This window comes from Ambystoma mexicanum, chromosome 7q, assembly GCF_040938575.1.
Source record: "Ambystoma mexicanum isolate Mex_15411 chromosome 7q, UKY_AmexF1_1, whole genome shotgun sequence".
NCBI classification, from domain to species: Eukaryota; Metazoa; Chordata; class Amphibia; order Caudata; family Ambystomatidae; genus Ambystoma; species Ambystoma mexicanum.
Window position 1 is genome coordinate 1,121,462,962 of NC_090941.1, and position 21,497 is coordinate 1,121,484,458.

The window sequence follows — 21,497 nt, forward strand, 5'->3', positions numbered from 1 at the left end:
TTGAATAATACCTTTTTACCTGCAGTCTAATCAGTTCTCTAGTCTATTTAGGTTATTATTCACATTCTAGTATGAATTTGTGCCCTTTAGCGTACCTATCAATTGATCAGTCATACATATTTTGCCAATGGGTACAAACTGAGAGGGAATCTTCAGAAACCACATGGGTCATTTGCATGTCAGATCACATGACACAGACTAAGCAACAGCAACCAGTCACAATATAGTTCTTGCCCTCTTACTTCATGCCTCTCCAATCAGTGCGTGAAACAATTGGGCGTGCACATTTGATTACCGTACGCCGTACAGTTACTTTACTATGACATAATCACAACTGTGATAACTTCCAAAATTCGTATAAGCTGCGAGTTTCACATTATATATTCCTGTCAGTCGTAATTCATTAGAATTTATACTTACTAAACAACATTTAGGCACAACTCAGTTTTCATAACTAATCCAGTAAGTATCAGGAAATATATACCTAAAACTACACAACTATCTATAGTTTACCATGCAATGCTAATGACTAATTATGATGTGGGAACCCCTTCCAAGATGGCCATCCCATACAACACCCGTTGTGGACTGCCGCATTCATGCCCGGCACACGTGACCGTATTAAATCACAGTCAGTCTAGCGGTCGCATCGGAACCAGCCACGCCGTCCTGCAGACCCCTGAGGTAAGCACTTTCAACCTGGTCCCTTAGACCACGGCCCACTGACAGGGGAGCGCATAGTCAGCACCTGCAGTGACAGCCGCAATGTTAGACTATTTGCCAAGTCTGTAATAAGGCATGTTGACACTTTCTTTTCTTCAATTATTTTCGTCACTTCGGGGGCAATTCGGTGTGCATCTGCCCGGCTGAAATCACGCCACATTCTCAATTAATGCATGCAGCACGAAGGGTCACACAACATTTGCCGCAACTGCGAAGAATTATAATTTAAAAATAATTCTGGTACCCGCTCAAATACTCTTTACACTGAATCACAATATACCAATGTGATTCGTTATTTCCATTCATCAAAACGGCAATATATGATAATACACTAATCTTGAAATTTTCCCCTACAGTAAACCTACTACTTAAATGAACGCGTTAGCGTGGCTTCAATCATAAGGTACCCTGTACACAGTATAACCCAATGTGAATTTACCATTGCTTGTTATTAACTTTGCTACTGTTAAGCGGAAAACCTGTGCAGTTCCCTCTGGGACCACTGCAAAAGATTTAGGCTTACAGGTGTTGGCAGTTAACCGACTTGGTAGCAGTCTGTACCACCCAGATTCACCTGGTAGCTGTGGCTGAGCAGTCAGACCTCTCTCAAGAAAAGTTAGGCAGTATGTGGAGTATACAAAATAGGGCAATTCACACAGTAGAACAAGCAAACACGGAACAGAGCTTGGGTGTAAAGATATATAGGTATTTATTTAGAACAACACATCTATGAAAAACACTCTGGCACTAATACGGCAAACAACTTCAATTACAATTACTATAAGTAAATCAATCCCCCTAACAATAGTTCGACAAGTCTAGGTTCAACGGCACCACTTATTTGCAGACAGAGGTGAATGCTTTAACCTAGATGGCACTCTAATATTCGTTAGGATGGGAGAGAAAAGGCAGGGTACGAAATCAACTCGGTACCAACACTTTTACGAACAAATGCAAGGCAAGTAAGGCAGGGTCTACTGTAGATCGCAAAGTTCAGAAGCCAGGCCCACTCGGAGGGAGGCAAGGCGATATGTCCCAAAAGTATCACAGTGGAAATGCACTTCGAGTCTTTGTCGCAAATTGTTATGGAAGGATTGGACCAGTTCAGAACAGAAAGTTAAGAAAGCTTGGAAGCGACCCAATGGAGAGGCGAGGATTAAGACACCTCACGCTAACCATCACAAGGGAAGCCAGGCGGACACAGTACCTTGTATGTGGAGAGACAGCTCCGGCGGGGGCAGTTGTTCCTGGTGGTGGATGCAAGTCGGGGCTTTGCCAAGAAAAGAAAGAAAGTTGAAGATCGTTGCACCACCAGGGAAGAGACCAGCTGCAGGGTGCTCCGTCACAAGGCACCACCTTTTGGTCGCGGTATGGGCTAGTGGCTATCCGGTTGCCAGGGTGCTCAGCACGGGCAATTCGACCACTACGCCCTGGAAGCGAAGAAAAAGCAAAGGGGACTGGTTGTGCCCACCAGTCAGGGGAAGAAGACTCTCTGGCGGGAGATCTCCTCTTTCGTCAGGAAGTGGTGAGTCGGTTCAGCAGGGCTCCACCGGAGGTGTCGTCGTTGCAGGTCGGCTCAGCTTTACACTCATCGGATTCTTAGGTCCTGTGGCGACTTCTGAAGATCCAGTCCCAAAAGCCCTGCTTTTATGCAGAAAAACCCCATTCATTCAGCCTAGCTGTCAATCAAAACACGCTAAGTGGTGAGCGGGGGGGCTCACCACTTGGGCCAATCACACCAGAGTGCGACTTGAGTTGGCAAGGCAACTTAGTCCAGGGTGCCTAAACCCCCTCCCACACTTTGGAGGGCCTCTGTGCAGAAGCCTGCCAAAAGTGGAACAAAGGGCTCAACCTTTGGTTTAGGAGCCACAGAGACGAACACAGACGCCATTTTAAAAACCGAGTTCTGGCAGAAAATACAAACCGGTAGATTTATTTAAGACAAATAAACCGGTGGTATGTTAGAGATTAACGAGAAAAAGTATTAACCTCCAACAATGGGAAGAATCCCATAGAGTTATATTCGGGGTCGAATATAACAAGTAGTTTCCACTGCCACCAGCCAAAACTCGACGAGGGGGGATGGGACAGTGCCCCCTCGAATAACAGACCCAGGGCTAATCAAATTACCCCTACCCGTACGTCCACAATAGGATGGTTTGTACTAGTTCTGTTAGTAAATTTAGGTCTAGTAAAGCCAATGGTGACTTTACATGCCCGGGAAGACAGTAGTCAGTCCCCGGGTATGGAGTCTATGGTGGGGGTCCTCAATTGTCACCGTGTTGTTTCTCCCCTCTCCCTCTTTTTTCTATGTGTACTCGGCTTCACCAATTCGTCATACAACAAATTGTGCTATGGTGCACTCACCAATACATCCAAATCATGGTATTTAACAAAATTCTTTTTATATATAACAGATGACCACCTGTGAATTTATGACTAATTGTACCCTATTGAAAAATTGTCTCTTGTTTGATCATATGCAAAATTGCTAAATTTGGGTTTGGTAACCCATAATTGTTTTGGTCTAAACCAAATGGAAATCATCTTTTTATTTGAGGTTGCTACACCGCCCGCCCCACTTCTTTACTAACTGACCATGTGACAATGGACACATGCCAATTGTATGTTACATTGCAACACCACTTTTTAATATGTTGAATATAACCTATATGATTTGTATCAGCCTCAGAGGAAGAGCAAGGACTGCTCGAAACATGTGTCAGGCTGTTCATTGGTTTGTGCAATAAATCTGCAACTCAAACAGTATATGATTGATTATTGTGTTGGCGCAGTGAGACTGGAAAACCCACCTTAGATATTTGATTGTTCTCAACTCCGTCCATCCGGTCTTCTAACGTGGTTACCTTAGCCGTGAGGATGGCCAATTTGGCTCCCATATCCGTTCTCAAACCCTGCATTGCGTATAGGATTGTCTGGATGTTGTTTTGCATGGTGCCCATATCCGGCGCGGCCATTGGGGGGAGAGCCGGCCTCCATCTCTATACCTCCTGTCTTGAACTGGTACTTTGCCTGGGCCTTTCTCCAACTCATAGTTCGCCCCTCCCCCAGCGTTCCTGTATCCACCAGGAGTTTGTAGCTCGGTCTCACTGAGGTGTGAGTCTGTCCCCAGGGGTCTACTTCAGTGGCTATGGATGGTGAGGCCTTTAGCCCAAAAAGGGGGAGAGTTGCCTCAGCATAGCTGAGAGTGAGGCGGTATGTCCTGTCAAGTGTCCAGTTTTTGTATTGTTCCAATCCTCAAGGCCTACTCCTGATGCGTGGGGTACCAACCTGATATGCCCCTGTGTGCTGCCACCTTCACAGCGCTGGACCTCTCTGTCTTTCCACTTTTGTCCAATGTAAGTCACCCAGCGTGTGCAGGTTGGCCTCTGCCGGTCACAATACCACTGGGGCGCTAACCCTGCATGGGCCTTCCCGCCCATTACAGTGACCCTTACTGCGCTGTCTCCCCTGCCTCTCCTGAATCGGTCCCCCCGTTCGCTTTTCCTCGGGTGCAGTCCAGTAACGGACCAGGACTGCTTAATATGTTTCTGTGCTTACCATTCCTCGTGGCACCCGGCTGCAGGTGATCCTTCCCACTGTTCATCAGGCATAGGGCTCAGGGGCCCTTAATTACCCCTCCCTCCTCCACTCGGCCCTCCGTGGTACCACCCTGTGTTACTGCCAGGTTGTAGTGCCTAGTACTCCCTGGGTAGGGATTTCCCCCACAAATGTCCTCGACAACAGTTACCCCCCCACGGGGTCTCGCTGGTGGTCCAGGTGTGTCTTCTCCCCAGGCAACTTCCCCCCCTTCAATAGTCAGGGTGGCCCCCCCAAGCGCACCGGTATGCTTGGGGATCACTGGCCCTCAATGCTGCTGCAAGATGTAGGGGATCATCTCTAGCGGCCTCCCAACCTCTGTTATGCCACTTCCCCTGTCCTGTCCATCTACTGAAAGTGGCACCCAGGCACGCTCCTGCATCGGCCTGGGTCAAGAGAGGTTTCCAAAGGAGCGGGAGGGGAACCCAGGAGCTGCAGCCGTGTCCTTAAGGTTCTTCTCCCATCAGCGGAGCGCTGCGGTACCCGGTTGGGAGGTCTGCAGGTGTGAGCATGGGCGCTCTCCCGTGTCATCCAGGGACAAACTGCAAGCACCGCTGAGAGAGAAGGTCATCCTGCAGCCACTGGTTTCCTGCTCGGGGGTTCCCTCGAGCCAGTGGTGCTACGGCAGCCTCACCCCCAGCAGATCTCTATAATCACGGCTGTGACCACGGAAATGTTTCTCCACGTTTCTCCTGCAGAAGCCAGGAGGCAGGCAGTCCCGTTCCGAATCCCCGACCCTCGGAGCGCAGGCGTTGTCGGGGGCCCTAGCAGGGTCCGGGTCTCCTTGCCAGGTGTGGGGGGGACAAGTCCCTATCTGCACCCCACTGCCACTGTGTACCGCCTGCCCGTGCGTCGCTATGTGGGCGGCTCAGCTGGAAACCGCTAGCGTGGTACTGCGTGTGGTCCAGCCGTGGGGGGCTAGGGGAGAGCGCTCAGCATTCCAGAGGCCGTTCTCAGGGTAGGAAATGAACAGCGTGTTCCACTACTAAGCGCAACAGGATTACCCAAACTCAGATTTGCCAAAGGGGCTACAGACGGCCACACAGATTGAAAGAAAAGACTCAGAGAAGCACTCAGGTGAGTAGCAGGCACAACCATATCTCATATTCCTTCCTCGAGACTCAAGTAGGCATCAATTAAAGAGGAATTTGCCTGTTCCTGACCTTCCCTCGATGGTGAAGTTAGAGCAGGCAACTCAGAAATGTGACCACAAGACTTATCAGCCACAACCGTTGAAAGTAAAACTTCACTATACAGTATAGTAGGAATCTGTGGAAAAAAGATGTGGAGCTTGTTATGGAGAATTCAAATTTCTGTGCTAATTCCCTTCAACCTTAGAGGGTACGACATCCTTTCATCAGCAGTAATTTAAACGCCAGGAATTTAAACGTGTACATAATTATGAAAATGTTAATTTTTAGGGGGGTGGGAAAGGGCAGATAAGGGGTTGGGGGGCAGAGAATAGGTAAAAATAGGTGGGGGAAGAGGGGGTGCCCACCCCTAAAAAAAAAAAAAATTGGATGAACATTTTCATACTTATGTACTCATTTAAATGCCAGGCTTTTAAATTACCAGCGATGAAATAACATCTTTAGGACCTTTTAATTTGTAACCCTGGAGTGAGTGATACCTTTTTCTCACTCTCTCATGTGTTTTGACCTGATTTGGATTTTGTGTTTTCACTATTTGTGGAGTCTGACAAACTCCATAGGCGTCTACTTTTTGTATGGTGACACACAGCACCTTCAGTGCAGCGTCCCTGATAAATCCTTTAGATTTCTCATAAGGTTTAAATACCTTTTCTTGTGTGAACTACAGTTCCCAAGAATAGTAAAGTGAAATTGACTTTACTTAGCTTTTCTCTTTGTATGTCCAGCCCACACCATCTTATGTGGAGTGCTGGGGGGTTACTTAGTAGCCCCTTTTCATACACTCTTATGTAACATTTTTATGTTACCCCTGTTACTTTAAATGGCTGGTCGCAGTGGTTTAATTTTTCCTACCATTGTGCTTTTCTACTGCAGGCTGAACCCTCAGCTGCAGTACAGCACCAAGAGTGGCCCCTGCCATCTTTTTTCGCCATTTTCTGTTTGTGAGGTCTTTCTTGGGTTTTACTCTGTGCGTCCCAACAGATTCAAGCCCTTTGTCTTGCCTTTGGTGGGCTTCAGCCCTGAAGCCAGCCTCTGGCTCCAGTGTGTCTGAAAGGGCAGGATGTGAGGTAGGTTCCCGAAACTCCCCTGTCCTTTGTCTCTAGGAATTCCTGAATGCAACCAGTCCTGATTGGCTGGCTGGCTGTCCTTTCAGGCATTGTCTAGATTCCATTGGAAGATGTAATTGTTCTCACATTTACTGAGAACCTGTTTAACCTTTTCTTTTCTGCAACCTCCGAATCTGCAAAGTAACTAATGTGATATATAAATGACATTACTGTCCTTGTGAATGAAGTCACCTCAGGGTGTAGGAATTGTGTAAGAAGCATATCCAAAGAGTATCCACTAAACTTGTTCTGATTCTGAAAAGTAATTTTAAAGTATATTGGGCCTCATTACGAGAATTGAGATAATGAAAATAGGAAGGCGGAATGGTATTACCGGCATCGTTAACGGGTCCGGCCCATTACGACCCGACAACCCGCCAATACCGCCACAGCCCGTACCGTGCCTCTTCATACCGGCATGCGCGCATACACGTGCCCCTCCGTGGAGGAAATACTGGGATTTCGGTAATAGAAGGACATCACAAGTTACGCAGGCATGCACTTACCGGCATCCCGAAGGAGGTAAATAGGGCCTGCACAACGGCGGCCATACAGGCATCGCAGACCACCCATAAATAGCAACCTGCAGTGAAGGCAACTGCCACAGGTGCACGCAGTCACCACAGGTGGAGTCAATGGAGCCCGTCCCAGTATAAAAGGAGTACACCCACTCACCACACCCTTCCCACACCAAAATGATACCACCAGCTGTTGCAATCATGGGACTGGAGGACATGCCTATACTGCTACAACTACAGCAACAACAGCAACTACAACAACAACTACAGGCACAACAACAGGCTGCACAGAGGAGATGCAGGAGGAGAAGGAGGGTGAGACAGGCCCAGCAATTACCACCAGTACAGCCAGTAGTACCTCATAGGCAGCCACCAATCCCTCGCATCAGACCCAGTCCATTCAATCTAACCCCTGAGCAGATCCACACCCTGTACCGGTTGGACCGGGCCACCATCACCACCATTGTGGACATGATACATGACGACATTGGTCAGCCTCATTGAAATAAGCACTGCCATCCCCCTGCTACTAAAGGTGGTTTCTGTGCTCGACTTCCTGGCCACAGGCACCTACCAGCACACAGTGGGCCAGCTGCATGGTATATCACAACCACTCTTTTCATGCATGCTGACCCAAGTGCTGGATGCCCCCCTGAAGCACGCTAGCACCCACATATCCCTACCACTGTCTGCCCAGGAGAGTGCCGACACCAAAGTAGGCTTCCATGCACTGGCAGGCAATCACCAATTGCGTTGGTGCCCTCGACTGCACCCATGTCGAATTGGTAGTCCCTCATGCCATAGAGGCGGTGTACCACAATCGCAAGCTATACCACTCCATCAATGTGCAGATGGTATGTGACTCCAGCAAGATCATCACACATTGATATGCCCGATATCCCGGATCGACACATGATTCCATGGAGCGACATGTTGGACGAAGTGCCTGGCTGCTTGGTGAGTTGCCTGACTGGCCCATGGCAGTGCATCAGGGTTGTGATGTGGCGGGATGCATACTCCACCTGGGTGGGAATAGGGGGGGATGCATACTCCACCTGGGTGGGAATGGGGGGATGCATACTCCACCTGGGTGGGAATGGGGGGGATGCATACTCCACCTGGGTGGGAATGGGGGGATGCATACTCCACCTGGGTGGGAATGGGGGGGATGCATACTCCACCTGGGTGGGAATGGGGGGATGCATACTCCACCTGGGTGGGAATGGGGGGGTTGCATACTCCACCTGGGTGGGAATGGGGGGATGCATACTCCACCAGGGTGGGAATGGGCAGTGAGTGGACAATGCACTCAGAGCTAAACACTTTTGACCTGAACCTCCCAACCCGAACATGACACATCACTGCCACACATTGGACCACTGCCGTAAATCAATGACAACATGTAAGATGCACAAGCAGGCCACCATGGGTATGTCAAGCGATGCATGACTAAACATGATTACAACTGTGCCAATGTCGCTAGTGTGATTAGGCACAGAGTAGCATACACTGCAATTATGGGAGGCAAGACATTGTTCCGCATCCACAGTACATCCGCATCAGCATGCAAGTTAACACCCTGCATCATCTGTACAACGCCATCCAGACTAGAAGACTATATTGCAGCACACAATGCATCCAAATAATCTTTGTGCATATGTACAGGGACATGTGCATGTCAACAGCAAATAGCTGGGGCCATGGCTGTGAATCCTGAAGGAGGCCGCTCAGAATGATTCACACAGACCTCTTTGTACTCACATGAAGGTGATGGAGGATATCCCTTGAAGCTGTGGCTACTTACAGTTGTGCGGATCCCGCGTAAGAGCCTTGAACAGGAGTACCATCAGGTTCATACCCGAACCCGTGTCGTGATTGAGCAGACCTTTGGCCTGTTGAAGGCATGGTTCCGCATCCTCAGCAGGTCTGGTGGAGCACTCCTTTATAGGGCTGAGAAGGTGGCAAAGATCACCATGGCCTGTGTCATGCTGCACATGTGCGTCCGGAGAAATGTACCACTGCCACCTGACATTGACATGCATGCACTGGGTGAGGATGATGAGGATGAAGATGGAGGAGAAGCAGCACCCTTGCCAGTACGTGATGCACAAGATGGCCGTGCTGTACGCCAATCACTGATTGACGAATACTTCTGAACCACAGGGACGTTGATGGATATGTGTCAGCGCTACACTGAACACTGGGTCCATGTGGACATGCACACAGGGAATGTGGGGAGTTGGCCACTGTGCACTGACATGAATGAAATGAATACACACAAAATGAACAATGTCCCGGCATTGAATGATTTTTGACACAACAGTGTATTAATGTAAACAACAGAAAAGTGCCTCACACCTCGACCCCAACACACCAAAACTCCCATACCCCCAATAAACTCCCCATACCCCCAATGAACTCTCCATAGCCCCCAATGAACTCCGCAAACCCCCCCATGAACACCCCTTTATTCCCCTACACACCACCGACACCACCTCCCCCACTCCCATTGTTGTCCCACACTATTTACGTGCTTTCTTTGTGTCCGGGGGCAGCATTTTGGACTGCCTCGTACTACGCCTTGTCTGTCACACAGGGCTGGAGGGTGTAGAGGATGTGGGTGTGTTGGATGAGGTGGATGCCGTAGTGATTGGTGTTAGGGAGAATTCTCTGTTTAGGCTGAATTTCCTAACCTAGTGAGTCCCCCAGCAGCTTTGCTGGATTTCTGGAGTTTGTTTTTTTCCATCCTGCCAAGAGTGAGACTCTTTTCTCCCACTCTTGGACATGTATGTCTGTGTAATTCCTTTGAGATGTCAATGTGTTCTATGGACTATGGGGTCTTTTACTCCATAGGGTCTCATATGTTTTTCTATGTGTGTTAAACCGCACCCTACGTGCCGTAACATGGGGGCGTCCTAGCGGATCCCCCACCATAGACTCCATACCCGGGGACTGACTACTGTCTCCCCGGGCATGTAAAGTCACCATTGGCTTTACTAGACCTAAATTTACTAACAGAACTAGTACAAACCATCGTATTGTGGACGTACTAGTAGGGGTAATTCGATTACTCCTGAATCTGTTACTCGAGGGGGCACTGTCCCGTCCCCCCTCGTCGAGTTTTGGCTGGTGGCAGTGGAAACTACTTGTTATGTTCGTCCCCAAACATAACCCTATGGGATTCGTCCCATTGTTGGAAATTGATACTTTTTCTCGTTAATCTCTAACGTACCACCGATCTATTTATCTTAAATAGGTTTATCGGGTGGTATTTTCTGCCAGAACTCAGTTTGTAAAATGGCGTCTGTGTTCGTCTCTGTGACTCCTAAACCAAAGGTCGAGCCCTTTGTTCCACTTTTGGCGGGCTCTGTACAGAGACCCTCCAAAGTGGTGCCATTCTGTCTGGGTTACCACAGGGGTGTGGGAGGGGGTTTAGGCACCCTGGACCGAGTTGCCTTGCCAACTCCGGTCGCACTCTGGAGTGATTGGCCCAGGTGGTGAGCCTTCCCGCTCACCACTTAGCATGTGTTGATTAACAGCTAGGCTGAATGAATGGGGGTTTTCTGCATAAAAGCAGGGCTTTTGGTATTGGATCTTCAGAAGTCGCCACAGGACCTAAGAATCCGACGAGGGTAACGCTGAGCCGACCTGCACGACGACACCTCCGGTGGAGCCCTGCGGAACCGACTCACCACTTCCCGACGACAGAGGAGATCTCCCTGCCGGAGAGTCTCTTCCCCTGACTGGTGGGAACAACCAGTCCCCTTTGCTTTTTATTCGCCTCAGGACGCAGTGGTCAAATTGCCCGTGCAGAGCACCTCGGCAACCGGATAGCCACTACCCCTGTACCGCGACCAAAAGGTGGTGCCTTGTGACGGAGCACTCCGCGGCTGGTCTCTTCCCTGGTGGTGCACCGGACTTCACTTTTCTTCGACGACGAGATCATCTCTACTCTTGGCAAAGACCCGACGTGCATCCACCACCAGGAACAACTGCCCCCGCCGGAGCTGCCCTCCACAACAAGGTACCGTGTCCGCCTGGCTTTCCTTTCGATCGGTTTGAGTGAGGTGTCTTAATCCTCTCCGTTCCGTTGGGTCACCTCCAAGCTTTGCTCATTCTTTGTTCTGAACTGGTTCGATCTACCGATAACAATTTGCTATACAGACTTGAATGCATCTCCACTAGAGACTTTTTGGGACATCGCGCCTTGCCTCTCTCCGAGTGGGCCTGGCCTCTGAACTTTACGATCTATTGTGATTCTTGCCTTCCTGCCTTGCATTTTATCCGCTAGGATTGAACTGTGTTGATTTAATAACCTGCCTATCTTTTTCTCTCCCGTCCTAACTAATATTCAAGTGTCATCTGGGTTGAGGTATACACCTCTGTCTGAAAATAAGTGGTACTGGTAGAACCTAGAGTTGTCGATATTGCTAGGGGGATTGATCGTCTACTTCGTAGAGTAATTGTGTTTGAATTGTTTGCCGTGATTTGCCTTAGTGTTTTTCATAGATGTTTCATTATAAATAAATACCTTAATATCTTTACACTAAGCCTCGTTGCGTGTTTGCTTGTCTTACTGTGAAGAATTGCCCTATTTTGTATACTCCACATACTGCTCAACTTTTCTTGAGAGAAGTCTGACTGCTCAGCCACAGCCACCACGTGAATCTGTGTGGTGCAGACTGCTACCAAGTGGATTCACCGCCAACGCCTGTAGTCCTAAATCTTTTGCAATGGTCCCAGAGGAAACTGCACAGGTTTCTGCCTAACACTGGTGGCAGCAGTGGGATTTGTATCGAGTATACAGTTTAGAGTGCTTTTCGACACTGTAGGATAGCTAACCACAAAACTTTGCACAAAAAGCAACTTTCAAAAAACATGTCTGCGATGGAAACTTACAGTCAAGAGTCTTTGTCAAGTGAAAATACTGAGAGTCTGCGAGCTCTCTGTAGGCAAGAGAATCTTCCTGTAAGAGGCAAGAAGTTAGAACTAATCGAGAGATTGCTGGCGAACTAAAGTCCGGGTACTGGTTCAGAGGAACCAATCTCTCCAGCGACTGTAGATAACAGTAATGGTGTTGATCTGAATCATAATTCTGATGATAGCGATGAAGAGGCTGACGAGGACGGAGAGGCTAACGAAACGGTCTCCCCTGCTCCTCTACCTGCCTTACCAGCTGTGCCTACGGGGCCCATACCAGGTCCCACAAGTAACCCTGCTTATTTTGAACTTGAAAAAATGAAGCTCGAACTAGAATATAAACGGTTCTTGGCTCAATCTGAACGAAACCAAGAGCTCGAGTTCAGACGGATGAATGCCCAGGCTGAACAGAAGCAAGCTGAGTTAAGACTCAGAGAAATAGAACTTAATCACGAGTTAGAGATGAAAAAGTTGTCTATGGAAAGTGCTTCTCTCTCCTCTGGTTCCTCTAGGAGCTCCAGTCCCAAAAGACCCCGGATGCCGAAGGAATTAGTGGGTATGTATGAACCGAGATTGGATGTGTTGGATTGGTTGAAACTGTTTGAATACAATCATGGGCTCCAGGACATCACCGGGAATGCTTTGCTCCCCTGGTTTTTCTCTAGGCTCCCTCCTACTGCGACTGATGTGGTAATGGAGTTGGGGGAGGCGGATAAGATGGATTACGAAAGTGTGAAACTAGCTTTAATAGCTAGATTCGGGAAGACCCCTTCCCAGTATCTTAAGAGGTTTAGAACCCTCAAAAAGCATGATGGTACCCCTTGGGCTACCTGGGTGAGTGAAGGGTTGAAAAACTTAGAGGGATGGATTAAGGGTTACAAAGTGAACACTTATGAGGGTATGAGAAATCTTTTTATGTTGGAGTTTATTTATGATGCCTGTCCTCCTGAGCTCAGACAGCACTTGGCTGATTCGAAGGAATTGGATTCCAGGGAGCTAGCTAGGGCTGCTGACTTATGGGTTGCCAACAGGGCTACTCATAAGGATTCTGGGGCAACTCAGAAAAAGGATGAGGGAAAACAGCCTAAAAAAGACTCAAAAGAGAATTTGAATAACTCACATTCCAAAGAGGGCCCCAAACAAAACCAGAAGGGTAAGCCACCGGGTAAACCACAGCAGAATAGTGTGTCTTCTGGTGCCAAACCGGAAGGAGGTCAGAACAAGCCACCATTCCAGAAAGCATTCAGTAAATGCTTTGTTTGTGGCTCGACTGACCATGTGAAAGGAGATCCCAGATGTAAGGGTAAACCTTCAGGGTCCAGCTTGTCTCCTTAGCCTTCGCTCCAGAGGAGGAAGTCCAAATGGCAAGTGGAAACTTTCTACTGTTAGCTGACGAACCCATTGGAGTCTCAGCCAGCGTTTCTTTAGTATCTCTGGGGTTGTGGGAACAACAGAATTTAGATGTCTATAATTCTATCCCCGATAATACTAAAGAGTATTATAAGGACAGTGTCCAGGTGAATGGTCAGGAGACTCCTGCCATTAGGGACACTCGGGCCAGCATAACTGTGGTGGATAAATCATTTTTTCAGGCTGAGAATGTTGCTAAGGCACCCAAACGCCTCACCAAGTTAGCTGGAGGGCCTGTGCAGATGCTTCCCCAATTACCAGTTCTCATCCAGTGTAACGACATGACTGTGAAGATACCTGTCAGCATACAGAGTGAGGTACCAGGACGCGTACTGTTGGGTAACGATTTGAAAACTCTCGGAGTTGTATCGCATACTCCCAGACCTCCTAGTAAACGGTTACAGGAGCTAATCAGACCCGCAAGAGAGAGGACCATGTGCGGAACTCTCCAGGAAATGATGAAGAAAGATATCACTCCTGCTCCACTGGAATTGTCGGCCGCTGTCTCCAAGAAATCATAAGCGAAAGGGGAACCTAAGACTTCTATCCCAAAACCAGCAGCCAGCATTCCAGTGCAGCCAACACAGACTTCTCCGCGGTTGTCCCAAGTTACACCCGTAACTCCACCTCGAGCCGAGGCTGAGAGGGAGGTACAACCCTTTTTGGTAGAATTAGACTCTGAGGAAGAGCTAATGTAAGGCCAGGAACTCATTGGAGATCTGGATCCTGTTGACCATCCTGAGTTGCAGTCTTTACTGGCAGAAGGTGGACCCAGCAGGGCAGACTTCAGTAAGGGACAGAGAGAATGTCCAACTCTGGAAGGTCTTTGCCACCAGGCAGAAGCTCAGGCTGAAGGGAAAGAGCCTGGGAAATACAGGTTGCACTGGGAAGATGGCCTCTTCTACAGTGAACCGACCGAGTCTGCACCTGGAGACTACAAACGACTTGTAGTACCCCAAGAGAACAGACCACAGTTCTTGCAGTTAGCCCACGAGATTCCTTTGGCTGGTCACTTGAGTTTCAAGAAGACTAAGGAAAGGCTCTCGCTCTACTTCTATTGGCCAAAGATGGGGGCCGAAGTAGAAAAACACTGCAGGAGCTGCCACACCTGCCAGATCTCTGGTAAGGTTGGCTCCAAGAATGTGGCACCGTTAGTGCCTCTCCCAGTTGTGGGAGTCCCATTTGAGAGAGTAGGGATTGACATTGTTGGTCCCCTTGATCCTCCAACCTCCTCAGGCAACAGGTTTATACTTGTTGTAGTAGACCATGCTACTAGGTATCCTGAGGCAATTCCTATGAGGACTGTTACAGCTCCGGCTGTGGCTAAGGCCCTCCTTGGTATTTTTACTAGGGTCGGGTTTCCTAAGGAAGTAATCTCTGACAGGGGGTCAAACTTTATGTCCCACTACATGAAGGCCATGTGGAAAACCTGTGGAGTTACTTACAAGTTCTCAACAGCTTACCACCCGCAAACCAATGGGTTGGTAGAACGGTTCAACCGAACCATGAAGAGCATGATAGGTGCTTTAGAGGAACCCCTTAAGCGTAAGTGGGACCTTCTACTGCCATGCCTTCTCTTTGCTTATAGAGAAGTCCCTCAGGAGGGAGTAGGTTACTCTCCCTTCGAACTACTCTATGGTCATCCCGTCAGAGGTCCATTGGCCCTGATTAAGGAGGGGTTGGAGAGTGCTCCTTCCCCCAAGCCAGTCAGAGTGACTGACTACGTGATAGGTCTCCGGAGGAGAATTTCGCACATGATGACAGAAGCAAGCGATAACTTGAAAGCTGGACAAGCATTGGTCAAGCACTGGCACGATCAAAAGGCTAACATGGTTGAGTTCGCTCAAGACCAGCTCGTTCTCGTTATGATCCCAACAAGGCAGAGGCCTTGCAAGATAAGTGGATGGGACCCTTCCGAGTAGTGGGTAAACTCAGGGAGGTTAACTATCTGGTGGACTTGGGCAATCCCAAGGAGGCTCCGACAGTCTTTCACACCAACCGATTTAAAGCGTATGTCTCGCGACCTGATGTAGGAGCGTTGCTTCTAGCGTCATCCGAGGAAGAAGAAGAGAGTGAAGCTCTTCCGGATCTCCTCAGAGGCTTACCTTTAGATGAAAAAATTGAAGGGGTGAATCTCTCCTCCAATCTGACACCCGAGCAACAAGGAAAGTGCAAATCTATGTTGAATCAGTTTGCCTCTCTGTTCTCGCTTTCGCCAGGCTTGACCCATTGGGGCCAGCACGACATACTCACTGGTGACTGTCTGCCAGTCAAAAGCAGAGGATACCGCATGTCAGAAAACGTACGAACCCACATCAAAGGTGAGGTCAGCAAGATGCTCGATCTCGGGGTAATAGAGCCCTCTACTAGTCCATGGTCTAGCCCAGTTGTGTTAGTACCAAAGGCCGGATCTAAAGAGCTTAGATTCTGCGTGGATTATAGAGCTCTTAATGCAGTCACCAAGAACAGATGAGTTGGTGGATAAACTTGGCGCCGCCAAGTTCCTCAGCACATTTGACTTGACGTCAGGCTTTTGGCAAATAGCCCTGACAGACCATGCCAAGGAGAAAACTGCATTTTCTACCCCTGTTGGCTTATACCAGTTTAAGGTAACGCCTTTCGGACTGAAGAATGTACCTGCTACGTTTCAACGGTGGGTAAACCAGGTTCTAAATGGGATGGAGGACTTCTGCATGGCATACTTGGATGACATCGCAGTGTTCAGCAATTCCTGGGAAGAACATGTAACGCACCTGAGAGATGTTTTGCAGGCTCTCGGACGAGCCAATCTGACCATAAAGGCAAGCAAATGCCAAATTGGACAGAGTAAGGTAGTCTATCTTGGGCATGAGGTAGGCGGTGGAGAGATAAGGCCTTTGCTCAGTAAAATTGAAGCTGTGCAAAATTGGACAACACCGACTACTCAAACTCAGGTGAGAGCCTTCCTAGGCCTCACTGGGTATTACAGGAATTTCATAGAGAACTATGGGACCATAGCTTCTCCACTGAATGTCATCTCCTCGCCCAAATTTCCGAAAAAGGTTAAATGGAACGAGGAGTGCCATCAGGCTTTTGAAAACCTGAAAAAGGCTCTTTGCCAAGCCCCAGTACCCAGAGCTCCTGATTACCGCCAACACTTCATTGTGCAGACAGATGCTTCAAATGTAGGAATAGGTGCCGTACTCAGTCAACTGGATGGGAAGGGTAGGGAGCACCCCGTTTGCTTCATCAGCCGCAAGCTGAAGGATCCTGAAACAAGGTGGGCAACAATCGAAAGAGAGTGCTTTGCTATCGTGTGGGCGCTGAAGAAGTTTAGGCCATACTTGTATGGTTCTACTTTTGTCATTCAGACTGACCACCAACCCTTGAGATGGTTAATGCAAATGAAAGGGGAAAACCAAAAACTACTGAGATGGTCGATCTGCCTGCAAGGGTTTGATTTCACCATTGAGCACAGGTCAGGGTGTCACCACCAAAATGCTGATGGTCTCTCTAGGATGTATATCATCGACTAGAGGTATGAGATTCATCCAGGAGTGGATTAAATCCTCCTGTTCCTTAGTCTGGGGGGGGCGAGTGTTAGGGAGAATTCTCTGTTTAGGCTGAATTTCCTAACCTAGTGAGTCCCCCAGCAGCTTTGCTGGATTTCTGCAGTTTGTTTTTTTCCATCCTGCCAAGAGTGAGACTCTTTTCTCCCACTCTTGGACATGTATGTGTGTGTAATTCCTTTGAGATGTCAATGTGTTCTATGGGCTATGGGGTCTTTTACTCCATAGGGTCTCATATGTTTTTCTATGTGTGTTACACCGCACCCTACGTGCCGTAACACGGGGGCATCCTAGCGGATCCCCCACCATAGACTCCATACCCGGGGACTGACTACTGTCTCCCCGGGCATGTAAAGTCACCATTGGCTTTACTAGACCTAAATTTACTAACAGAACTAGTACAAACCATCGTATTGTGGACGTACTAGTAGGGGTAATTCGATTACTCCTGAATCTGTTACTCGAGGGGGCACTGTCCCGTCCCCCCTCGTCGAGTTTTGGCTGGTGGCAGTGGAAACTACTTGTTATGTTCGTCCCCAAACATAACCCTATGGGATTCGTCCCATTGTTGGAGATTGATACTTTTTCTCGTTAATCTCTAACGTACCACCAATCTACTTATCTTAAATAGGTTTATCGGGTGGTATTTTCTGCCAGAACTCGGTTTGTAAAATGGCGTCTGTGTTCGTCTCTGTGACTCCTAAACCAAAGGTCGAGCCCTTTGTTCCACTTTTGGCGGGCTCTGTACAGAGACCCTCCAAAGTGGTGTCATTCTGTCTGGGTTACCACAAGGGTGTGGGAGGGGCTTTAGGCACCCTAGACCGAGTTGCCTTGCCAACTCCGGTCGCACTCTGGAGTGATTGGCCCAGGTGGTGAGCCTTCCCGCTGACCACTTAGCATGTGTTGATTGACAGCTAGGCTGAATGAATGGGGGTTTTCTGCATAAAAGCAGGGCTTTTGGGATTGGATCTTCAGAAGTCGCCACAGGACCTAAGAATCCGACGAGGGTAACGCTGAGCCGACCTGCACGACGACACCTCTGGTGGAGCCCTGCGGAACCGACTCACCACTTCCCGACGACAGAGGAGATCTCCCTGCCGGAGAGTCTCTTTCCCTGACTGGTGGGAACAACCAGTCCCCTTTGCTTTTTATTCGCCTCAGGGCGCAGTGGTCGAATTGCCCGTGCAGAGCACCTCCGCAACCGGATAGCCACTACCCCTGTACCGCGACCAAAAGGCCTTGTGACGGAGCACTCCGCGGCTGGTCTCTTCCCTGGTGGTGCACCGGACTTCACTTTTCTTCGACGACGAGATCATCTCTACTCTTGGCAAAGACCCAACGTGCATCCACCACCAGGAACAACTGCCCCCGCCGGAGCTGCCCTCCACAACAAGGTACCATGTCCGCCTGGCTTCCCTTTCGATCGGTTCGAGTGAGGTGTCTTAATTCCTCTCAGTTCCGTTGGGTCGCCTCCAAGCTTTGCTCATTCTTTGTTCTGAACTGGTTCGATCTACCGATAACAGTTTGCTATACAGACTTGAATGCATCTCCACTAGAGACTTTTTGGGACATCGCGCCTTGCCTCTCTCCGAGTGGGCCTGGCCTCTGAACTTTACAATCTATTGTGATTCTTGCCTTCCTGCCTTGCATTTTATCCGCTAGGATTGAACTGTGTTGATTTCATAACCTGCCTATCTTTTTCTCTCCCGTCCTAACTAATATTCGAGTGTCATCTGGGTTGAGGTATACACCTCTGTCTGAAAATAAGTGGTACCGGTAGAACCTAGAGTTGTCGATATTGCTAGGGGGATTGATCGTCTACTTCGTAGAGTAATTGTGTTTGAATTGTTTGCCGTGATTTGCCTTAGTGTTTTTCATAGATGTTTCATTATAAATAAATACCTTAATATCTTTACACTAAGCCTCGTTGCGTGTTTGCTTGTCTTACTGTGAAGAATTGCCCTATTTTGTATACTCCACATACTGCTCAACTTTTGGTAATGGGATTGGCACTCAGCATGCATTTCAGTGTAGCACGGTTTGGGCCTCCATCTGGACATGGATATGTTGATGTGTGTGTGTTGGGACATGTATTGCCTTGCCTAGGCTTTATTCCAGATCACTTGTGCTACGTCATGGTTTGTGTTAGGGAGAATTCTCATTTATGGCTAATTTCCCTCACCTAGTGAGTCCCCCAGCTTTGCTGGACATCTGGAGTTTATTTTTTCCAACTGGTAAGAGTGAGAGCTTTTCCTCCACTCTTACCTGTGTTTTGCTATGTGTTTCCATCTGTTTTTGTGATTGTGGACTCTGAAGTACACCACTTCTGTAGCCCCCTTCTTTGTGTTTGTCACACAGCACCTTCAGTGCCGTGGCACAGGGTTGTCTTTGAGACTTCCTTCAACTCCGTTTCTGAGGCGACTACTGTCCCCCAGACAAGGGTAAAGTTACCATTAACTTTACTTAGTCAATCTACCACAGATCCAGTACACCCCATCTTCCATGGAGTACTGGAAAGGGTTAACTCGTATCCCTTTTAATCTGTACCTCCTAGAGCATTGTTTTGCTCTTTTAACATTTAGACTTGGCTGGTGGCAGTGGTATCTACCCTAACTTTTCTACCGTGATTATATTAGATAAACGTGGTACTGTTCTTGGCTATGATATTAGCCTCGAACATAAACCCGCTTGACCAAATCGTATTTCTTTTGGCTCCGGTTGGGTTTATTCACCATTTCTTTTTGTTAAAGTCCTTCTTGTGTTTTACTTTGTGCGGCAAACTAGGTTCGCCTTCTTTGTTCACTGTCTTTTGACGGGCTTCTGCCCAGAAGCACTCCTCAAGGCGCCTGGGTGTCTAGGTCGGCTGAATGTGAGGGAGGGGTTTAGTCACCCCCTGCACAGGGTATCCTAGGAAACCCAAGTTGCACTTTGTCATGATTGGCCAGGGTAGTTGTCCGGGCTGGACAACCCCCCTGCTGGGTGATTGACAGCCAGGCTGCGTGAATGGGAGTTTTTCGCATAAAAGGCAGGTCTCTTGGGTTAGAAGTCAGAGAGTCGCCACTGGAACTACAAGGAACCGAAGAGAAGCGGAGAGAACGACGGCTGCTGCAACTACACATCCCGGTGAAGCCCTGCTGCAGTCCTGAGCTATCTGCCCTTCAACGACTCAGAGAAGATCCAGTCCGGAGTCTTCTTCCCTTGAGCTTGGTGGGGATAACCAGCTCATCTTCTACAGCCAGAAGATCCTCTTCCGTGCTCGAAATCGCTGCACACTGCTGTAGTGGTCCCGATAGCCACCTGAAGAGCCTCTCCTGTTTTTAAGGAGCGCACCTTTTATTCCGTGTCGCTGCTGCTGGCTCCATCCCTGTGTGGTGCAGACCCCCTTCAGACGTCCTCCTTCTCTACGAAGCTCCATGAATCGTGGGTCTGCATGAAACCAACAGGAACAACTGCCAGGGCACCAGCTGCACCATTGGAACAAGGTACTGTGTTCTGTTGAGGAAACTGGGTGAATCCCTTTTTCTTCATTTCCAAGGCTTGATCTTGTCTTCCCTTCTTCTTATAACTTTTGCTTCCGAACATTGACAATATCGAAGTACTTTTGGCTCTGTTGAATCGTGAACTGTTAGACCGTGTGATCTTCGGCAACTGGCTCCGGTGTCTTTCGACCCCTTTGACTTTCGAACTCCTGTCTCTTAGTGTTTCTTGATTCTGCCTGCCTAACCAAAATATTGCCTGTGATTTTTGCCTCCAACTCCCTCTGGGTATCTCAGGTGCTAAATGTGCTTTTGCCCCGGTAGCAGTTCATGTCACGGATACGCGTTTGTTTAGTAGACCGAACTGTCAAAAAGTGATCGCAATCGTATCCGCGGTAACGTGTTTTTGTGCCTAACACCGGTTCATGCCATCACAGGGTACTTACCTTGAGACTTACTGTACAAAGTTAATTGGTTAGTTGTAGTATATTTAACGTGTGGTTTTTATTGAAGTTTAATAGAAGTGTTGTGTTTATAACAAATGGTTTAAAAATAAATGTACTTATATTTTTCTACCTGAAACCTTGAGTCAGTGTTTGTTTGAGTCACAGTAATTGTGGTCCCTTTGTGTAATCTCTGCTACTGCTCATATACTCTTGAGATAAGCCTGGCTGCTCTGCCACTGCTACCACTATGACATAGTAGTACAGGCTTGTACCAAAGGTAAAACTTGTATCACCACCCGTAGTCTTAATTGTGTGTGGTGGTCCCTAAGGGCACTGCACAGGATTCTGCCTAACAGTTTGCCCTACTGGGGTCTGCAGGGTCACTCACCTCCATCTCCAGATGTTGCAGCACCCGTCTCCATCTCCCCGAAGCCACTCCATCTGGATGGTAGTGCTGCATGTCTCCTCCCAGAGCATGAGTTTTACTGGGGAGTGGGCACCCCTGCCTGTGGCCATGTCCTCCCTCCGATTGCTGGCCAGGATGTTGCGGACCCTAAGGCGGATGTCATCCTATCTTTTTTTGCAGTCTTTGACTGCCC

The 21,497-nt window shown here is 48.5% G+C and overlaps 1 protein-coding gene across 1 annotated transcript in view; it reads right to left on the minus strand.

The window, feature by feature from the left end:
- LOC138528682 (nicotinamide N-methyltransferase-like) overlaps positions 1-21,497 on the minus strand; it is a 150,422-nt gene that overhangs the window by 39,643 nt on the left and 89,282 nt on the right. The gene's annotated exons all lie outside the window — the stretch shown is intronic.